This window comes from Equus caballus, chromosome 1 (assembly GCF_041296265.1).
Source record: "Equus caballus isolate H_3958 breed thoroughbred chromosome 1, TB-T2T, whole genome shotgun sequence".
NCBI classification, from domain to species: Eukaryota; Metazoa; Chordata; class Mammalia; order Perissodactyla; family Equidae; genus Equus; species Equus caballus.
The window spans coordinates 161,056,419-161,065,907 of NC_091684.1; positions in this window are offsets into that span (position 1 = coordinate 161,056,419).

The following is a 9,489-nucleotide window of genomic DNA, read 5'->3' on the forward strand; positions in this document are numbered from 1 at the left end:
CTACCTTCCCAGAAGTGTTAAATCCTCTCTTGGATTTAAGCAGAGAGGGACGAACAGGGAGCAGAAAAAGAATAGATTTCCCTCTTGAAAGGTCATCAGGCAGATTCACTCAACTCAGATTAACAACCTTTATTTATCCAGTATTTATTATCCGCAGGCACCACATGAATTACGTCACTTTAATTCACCATTGCCCTATGGTCATGATAGACATTTTTATTAGCCCATTTTACAGATGAGGACACTGATATAAGCTTGCCCAAGGTTTTACAGCTTTTCCATAATTGCAGAAAGGGCAGTGTTACCCAATCTGTCGAGCTCCGGTGGCTTTCACCACCATCCCATACCGCGCTAGAAATGAGTACACAGCGCGCATCAATCCCTTGTTCTGTCACACCGCACGGCACCCCAGAACCGGCACCTGGCAGGTGCTTCAGCAAGGCAGCAGCCCCTGCTTAGCCAGCTCCTCCCTCTTAAATCCAGACCCCTTGGGAATGTTGATACCTCCCTGGGCTGAAGACTGAAAGTCACCCCTGCACGTGTCTTCAGCCTTGCCTCCGATCTGTTTGCCACTCGGCTGCTAGGAAGCGTTTCTATCCGGGTTCCACTCACTCGCAAGGGGTCCATGGATAGAATTCAATTGGTTATTTGGTTGGGGAAAAAACTGCATCTTTGTTTTCACTAATCTGTAATTGAAAGCACTTCCTTCAATAAAGATAAGCAACAAGCTACAGTAATATTAACCTTACCTGTGACTTCATCACCAATAGAAATCATGGATATTTTTATATTACATTACCGTTATCGCTTTGTGCTCATCACTACTTCAAAATAATGGTAGTTATTAGACCTGCCATTAGATCTTGTAATGTTACGCATTCATAAAGAAGTACTTACATTATTATACTATTATATCACAGATTTTAAAAATATTTTGATAACTATATTCTAATGTAATTGGTTGCCTTTGTATTCCAACAAACTTAATTTTATGCGTTTTAAGACAATATTCTGAGAAAGGACCCATAGGCTTCAGCAGACTGCCATAGGGGTGTAGGCCACAAAAAAGGTTAAGAGCCCCTGAGGGACTTTTGTTAAATTCCCTCAAGACACTGATCTTAAGGTGTTCCTGAACCAGGCCTTGCTTGCTCTCCCTGAGACCTTTGCAGATACTGTCCCTATTCTCCCTGGAGGATGCTCCCACTCCCCCACATCTTCCCATCCACCTCTGCCTGGCTGGGTCCTGCTCCTCCTTCGGATCTCAGCTTAACTGTCATCCCCATCAACACCTCCCCCAGCCCTGCAACCTGCAGCCCCTCTTTGGATTTCCCTCAACTAGACCCTGTGCTTTCTTCTGCTTCTGGGGCTTTGCGCCCCTCCTAGATGCTCCTGTAGCTCCCTGGGTTTTCTCCGACACTTGCCAGATAGTATTTAAATTGTCCATTAGTGCTGCACCCTCTCTAAAGACTGGCAAGGCTGCATCATTTTTCTGAGTTTTGCCTCCTTCTTGCTGTGATGACTTCCTATAGAAAATTGATAAGGCCTATCAACGTGTCCAGGCCACAAATGAAAGGTGAGTGGATTATTTTCTCAAAGGAAAATCTTCAGCTGTAGAAATTCTGGAAATACAAAGCACTGGAAGTGTCTAGAGAAAAATAAAATAAGAAATTGTGAGTAGACGCTAACTTTACTGTTCTTCAGTTCTTTACCTGTTTTCATGCTTAGTTCATTTGTAGTTTCTTTCACATGGAATTGCAGTAAGACTTGTTATGGCAGACCCAGTTTTTTTGCATTGCTGTGATCTCTTGACCTACGAGAATCATGTTTATTTTACCTTTTCTAATTTTTCTAAGAGAATAAAAAGAATCAACAGCATGCTAGATTATTTAAAAGCCCAGAAAAAAAATACTTGGATTAGTAGTAATGGAAAAAGAAATTTAAAAGCTAAGGCAGTAAAAGAGTCAGAGGCGCCATCTACCGGAGCAGCTGCAACTGTAAGACTTGGACAAGATAGTTCCACAGGCGTGGCTTCTATGTTTTGAAAGATCCCCGTTACTCCCTCAAATTTGTCAACAAATCAAAGCTCAGGGAAGCCATTCTCCATCAGCACCAGGGTTCTTCTTCACAAGTCCTATCCTGAACTGTTGCAGGACCCTTCAACCTCTGGAAAGAACCATTGCACAGTCAAATGTATTACCAAGCTACTCCAGCTCTCTTACTACTTCAGTGCCAGAGAATGTGTCCTTATTCTTCGAGTCCAGCTTCAGGAAGACCCATCACATCTGGAGAACGAGGTGCTCTGGGAAGAACTGTCCATTGTTTAGTTGGTAATGTTCTGCACCCCAGGCAGGCCCATATATGTCAGCAGTCCTTATATGACGTAGCTCTGAAGGAAGAATTGAAATCCAATGAATTTTTTTGGTCTGCCTACAGTTTGTTTCTTAACTCTTGTAAGAAAAACCCAGACCCTGGGCTGCAAGACTTGCAAAGATTAGTTTTGAGAGGCAGGCAATGACAGAAGTGAGTTCAGTCTGTTCCTTATTGTTAGATAGTGTGGTCCCACTGGAGAACCATCTGTGGGAAGAGAGTCGTGACAAAGCCTGGAGAGGGTCAAGAATGAATCTAGGCGTTCTCACAGAGTCTGCAACATCAACCTAAAGCATTTTTCTTTGCTCAAATCATTCTCTGAGCTGCATGCTATTGTGTGAAAACTTTGACCTTGCTATAACAGCTTATAGGAATGTCTACCGAGCTGAAAATGAAGTAGTTTTTTTATATTGAAGATAAATAGAGTAAAAACTGAAATCTAGTTTATAATTACCTTGCTTAGGAAAGACAAAGTGAATGAACACCAATAGACGAGGGAAAATGGGGAATAACACCCGTGATATCCCATGCTTTGTATCTTCTGCTGAGATAGCTATGGGTAGGTAGCAAGCAACACCAGTTATGCCTTTCCTTCTCATCACATTGGGGAGGAGCAATGTCTCAGATTTCAAATTTCAGAATTTTCATGTGAAATCTCAAGAATGAAGTAAAACTGGATCAAACTCAACTCCAATAGAGTGAAGTTAATGGATGAAGGCAAGACCTGAGGACATGACCCATGATTTCACGGAGTTAGAAACAGAAGCAGTAGGGGCCAGCCCCATGGCTGAGTGGTTGAGTTCGTGCACTCTGCTTGGGTGGCCCAGGGTTTCACCAGTTGGATCCTGAGTGCAGACCCAGTACCACTCATCAAGCCATGCTGAGGTGGCGGCCCACATGCCACAACTAGAAGGACCCACAACTAAAATATATAACTATGTACTGGAGGGTTTTGGAGAGAAGGAAAAAAAAAAGAAACAGAAACAATAACTCCTTTTTTGATTGTGATACTATGGAATAGTAAATTTTTCATATTTCTCTTTGGCCTAAATAAAAGGTCATTGACTCTGGGCACTTTTTTCTCCTCTGGCTTTCTCAAAGATTCTGACTTTCTTGAATATTCTTTTCTGAACGTTTTGATTTATATTTATCAATTGTAGATCAAATTCCTTCAGTAAATGCTTACAAGTGTTACAGAAGGCTACATTTGTTCTGGACTGTGACAGCATATGGAGTGATAAAAACAGACCATTAAAAAAGCCCAAATCATCTCAATGATCAACTTTCTGTTGATAGCTAATACATATAACTATGGATTTAATATTCTGATTTTTAACATCTTGAGCGACACAGAAACTTGACAACTGAAAAATTTTTTTTTTCTTTCAGCTTTTAAAAAATTGAATGATTCCTTGACAATGGTTTCTGTGTAGTCACTGAAAAGATCACTTCCAATCAATTCTCCTTTCAATGACTGTCAGTAATCACTTCTTGTTATAACCTAGCAAGTAACAAAGGCAGCCTTTATTTTAGCTCATGATGCAGGACTTTTAGCTCATGATGCAGGACTTTAAAAAAAAATTTTTTTTGGCTTAAACAGCAGAAATTGTCTCACAGTTCTGGAGACTAGAAGTCTGAGATCAAAGTGTTAATAGGGTTGGTTCCAGCTGAGGGCTGTGAGGTTGAATCTGTTCCACACCTCTTTCCTAGCTTCTGGTGGTTTTCTGGCTGTCTTTGACATTCCTTGGCTTGTAAAATTCTTAATCCTTACAATTTTGCCTCAATTCTGACTCTGGAAGATGTAGCTTTTGGGGTGATATATAGAGCTATTCTTTTAAAATTCTTAACCTACCTTAACTTCGACATTTAGAATGTTGGAAAGTTTACAAGAAAAGAGAACCAGGAGCAACCTTAGTAGCCTAGTGGTTAAGTTCAGCACACTCTGCTTCAGCAACCCAGGGTTCAGTGCCCGTTACACTACTCTGTTAGTGGCCATGCTGTGCTGGCAGCCCACATACTAAAAACAGAGGAAGACTGGCACAGATGTTAGCTTAGGGTGAATCTTCCTCACAAAAAAGCCCCAAAACAACAACAAAAAACCCCCCAGAAAAACTGCATCGTTTATTACTTGAGCTACTGAAGTATTTTCAAGAATCTTGTATCTAGATACCATGGTAATGAAGTGTTAGAAAACGCAAGGCACAGGGATCTCTTCGTGTCTGAGAGTATGCCAGATCTAGAATACTAAAGCCATAGACTGCTTTTAGGTCCCTCAGTTCTTTTATGATAAAGAAGCAGTAATTGAATCTGCTAAGATGTATTAAAGTGGTCAGTCACTTTTGCAAGTTATTATGTATTGCTTGTCATTATAGTCTCCCAAATACCGAACGTACGGTGTTCTCTTTCCATCCCTGATAAAAGTGACCATGGCCTAGGCAGTTGGGAGCGGTACCCACCAGCTGTATGGAGGTCAAACAGACCTTAGGGTTGTGAGGTGGGTGACTAAAAGAGGAGAGTCACTATTTCAAAGATAACCAAAGATAAAAAAGACAGAGATCTTTTAACATTTTTTATTTAAAAAACTTCATCTTGAAAGATATCATATAATGATACAATACATACATATGTAATATATAGTGCATGTACAGTTGAAAAGAACAATAAAACCAATGCTATGTATACATGACCCAGTTTTAAGAACACAACATTACCAGCACCTTTGAAGCTTCATGTGCGCCCCTCCTGCTGCATCCTCCCACCAAGGAGATAACTACTTACTGAATTTTGTGTTAATCATCCTCTTGCTTTTATTACCAAATATGCATGTAGAGATCCCTAAAAAAATGTTTTATCTTGTCTGTTTTGAATTTTATGTAAATGGAATATTGTATTTATTCATCTGTGACTGCTTTCACTTAACACTGTTTTATCCATATAACTCGCTCATTTTCACTGCTGCTTAGTATACAATCTTCTGAATATACAACTATATATCCATTATCTTATGGATGGATATTTTGGTTGTCTCTGGTTTTTTGCTATTATAAGAACGCTGTTGTGAATGTTCCTATACATATCTCCTGGGCTAGGTGTATGTGTTTCTCTAGGTATATTGCTAGAAGTACAATCATTGGTTATGTGCATCTTCAACTTTACTAGGCAATTTTAAACTGTTTTGATGTGGTTAATGGCTGATAAAAATGTTGCAGTTTTGAAAACATGGACAAGCTTCAAATGAAAGGAAGAGAGCACACACAGGGCTTGAGGGGAAGAAAACAACGGTCATAATCATAGACAATGTTGTTTACCATGGCAAAGCAAGTGTTCTAAGCAGAATGAGTGCCTTGGTGATGATACCTCCGATTGCAGTAAACTTATCCATCCAAAACCTGGTCACATTCCTTAGGCTGCTCTGCTTCCATCTTTGCTGTCCAATAATCCTATGTTCTAGAAAATCCTCAGTCCTGAGGACCAGTGTTCCAAAGCTTGAAGAGGCTCTGAAATGAGCCCATTTTCTCTAACGCCCTTGGGAACAAAATTCACCCAAACGAATCTAGGTCATCCACTGAGAAATGCAGACATTCCAGGAAACTCATGGTTCCCACCCACAGCTGGAACGAAAGCCAACCTTGAAAATGCAGCTGTCTGACCAGATGTCTCAGTTACAACATTCAGCAGTCTCTGCCTCTCACACTGCTTACTGGAGGAAATGTAAATTGGTATAATCTTTTTGGAGGGCAGTTTAGCATTACCTATGAATCAGTATTTAAAACTATTGACACCATAATTACACTAAAAATTTGTTCTACAGAAACACTGGTACAAGTGCAAAAGGATATAAGGATGTTCACTACAGTCTGTAATCATGAAAAATTGCAAATACCTAAAATTCCACCAATAGGGGATGGATTAAATTATAGTGTTGTGACACAATGGAACATAATGCAGCTATTTAAAAAGATGTTTTAGAAAAAAGCAAGTTGTGGAACAATTTGTCTGGCATGATCCCATTTTTATTTAAAAAATACATATAGATTTATGTGTCTATTAACAGAAAACAGTCAGGAGGAGACCATTTAATTATTAATAGTGGTTACCTCCAGAATAGGGGTAAGGAGGGGGGGGCTATAATAAGAATTAAATTTTTAAAAAGGATATCATTTGAGGGCCGGCCCCGTGGTTGAGTGGTTAAGTTCCCACACTCCACTTTGGTGGCTGGGGTTTCACTGGTTCGGATCCTGGGCGCGGACATCACACCACTTGTTAGGCCATACTGAGGCGGCGTCCCACATGCCACAACTAGGACGCACAACTAAAAATATACAGCTATGTACTGCGGCGCTTTGGGGAGAAAAAGGAAAAACAAAATCTTTAAAAAAAAAAAAAAGGATATCCTTTTAGAAGGGGGAAAAAACACATTCAATCACAGCCAACTGTTAACTGCAGGAAAGATCAACAGGACTCAACCTGAACTCCCTTATGGGCAATACCTTTTTCACAGGTTTTGTATAATATCTTGGCACGTAGCACAGCATTTGACTGGCACAGAGACCGATTACTAGACTAGTATGCGCAAGGTGGAAGAACACATGCATATGAATACACACACACACACACAACACCTCTTTTTTGAGTGTGTGCAGACTAGTAGAGTCATTGCAAGTCAGGGACTCTTGTTTTTAATAGAGACTCTTTGAATCAATGTTGCTGCATAGAACTTTGTGTGATGATGGCAGTGTTCTGAATCTGTGCTGTCCAACATGGTAGCCACTAGACCAAGTGGCTTTAAAAGATTAGAAACGTGGCTGTTCCACATGTAAAAGAATGAAAATTGACCATTCTTTCTCACCATTAACCAAAATAAACTCAAAATGGATCAAAGACCTAACGGTGAGACCTGAAACCATAAGGCTTCTAGAAGAAAATGCAGGCAGTACACTCTTTGACATCAGTAGTAAAAGGATCTTTTCGGACACCATGTCTTCTCAGAGAAGGGAAACAATAGAAAGAATGAACAAATGGGACTTCATCAGACTAAAGAGCTTCCTCAAGGCAAATGAAAACAGGATTGAAACAAAAAAACAACCCACTAACTGGGAAAAAATATTTGCAAGTCATACATCTGACAAAGGCTTAATATCCATAATATATAAAGAACTCTCACAACTCAACAACAAAAAATCAAACAACCCAATCAAAAAATGGGCTGGAGACATGAACAGACATTTCTCCAAAGAAGATATACGGATGGCCAATAGGCACATGAAAAGATGTTCATCATCGCTGATCATCAGGGAAATGCAAATCAAAACTACACTAAGATATCACCTTACACCCATTAGAATGGCAAAAATATCTAAAACTAATAGTAACAATTGTTGGAGAGGTTGTGGAGAAAAAGGAACCCTCATACACTGCTGGTAGGAATGCAAACTGGTGCAGCCACTATGGAAAACAGTAAGGAGATTCCGCAAAAAATTAAAAATAGAACTACCATACGATCCAGCCATCCCACTACTGGGTATCTATCCAGAAAGCTTGAAGTCAGCAATTCCAAAAGTCCTATGCACCCCAATGTTTATTGCAGCATTATTTACAATAGCCAAGACATGGAAGCAACCTAAGTGCCCATCAACAAATGACTGGATAAAGAAGATATGGTATATATATATATATATATATACAATGGAGTACTACTACTCAGCCGTAAAAAAGGATAAAATCGCCCCATTCACAACAACATGGATGGACCTTGAGGGAATTATGTTAAGTGAAATAAGCCAGAAAGAGAAGGACAACCTCTGTATGACTCCACACATATGAGGAATTTAAAAATATAGACAAAGAGAACAGATTAATGGCTACCAGGGGAAAGATGGGGTGGGGGGTGAGCACAAAGGGTGAAGGGGCGCACCTACAATATGACTGACAAACAATAATGTACAACTGAAATTCCATGAGATTGTAACCTATCATTAACTCAATAAAAATTAAAAAAAAAAGAAATGTGGCTGTTAAAACTGAATAAGTGTATATTAAATTTTATTTAATTTTAATTAATTTAAATTTAAATAGCCACATGTGGCTAGTATTGGACAGTGCAGATTCGAAGGATCTGTTGAAATATATAGACTTTCCTCAGAAAAATGCAAACATACACAAACTTTTGCATACAATTTCAAGAGATCCAAGACCCTTCCAAGTCCATCCACGTGTCCTTACATTAGGAACCTCTGAAGCTGACTAAAAGAACAAGAATAAGATAAACAGGAATAGAGAGGGAAAGAAAATGGGCAAAGGCTAATGCTTCCATTCAGAACCCTAGAAGGCCACAGACCAGGTATGGAGGTCTGTTGCCTCCCAACTCCTCCCATCACACAGGTTTACCTCACTGTATGTCAACTGTTTCCTGGTCTTCCCCACATTGTGCTGTACACTGCAAACTGTATACTCTCTAAGAGCGGAGACCACATCTATCTTATTGACCATTACATACTCAAAGCCTATGTAAACCTAGCACGCAGTTGGAACTAAATGGCTGCTGAATGAATGAGTTTTACCAGGCATCTGATTCTTGCCAGTCCTAGGAAACCAGAACTCCTGAGTTAAGAAGGGTCTTAGTGATAAGGAGAATTGTCTGGCTCACGAGAGATAGAGCTAGAGTTTTCACAAAGCTGAGCAGATAGATATTCAGATCCATGAGAATCTTGTCTCACCTAGGCTGTTCCTATGCCTTGTAGTTCAGAGTCCCTTGCTGATATACAAACCATGCAGAGTTCAGCAGTCAGTGACAGTGAGCCATACACTGAGACCAGAAGGCCAAATATCTCCAAAGCCTTTCTCCTTGGGTGTCTCCTGCCTTCTCTGGCTCTGCAATATGCCTATCTTCTCCAGCTCTGGAACGTGGCCCCCTCTACCTGGAATTCCTCTCATGTCTCTATTGGGCAAATTCTAACTGATTGTTAAATGCCTCTTCCTCTGGGAAACCTGTGCTGGCACTTTCAGACAGAATTATGCCATATTTTCACTTTTTCTCTTTTTATTTGGCACATTCCATCATGTGTGCTCTACCAGAGCAGGGCCTAGTCATTCATTTTTGTATCCCAGCATTAAATAATGTTT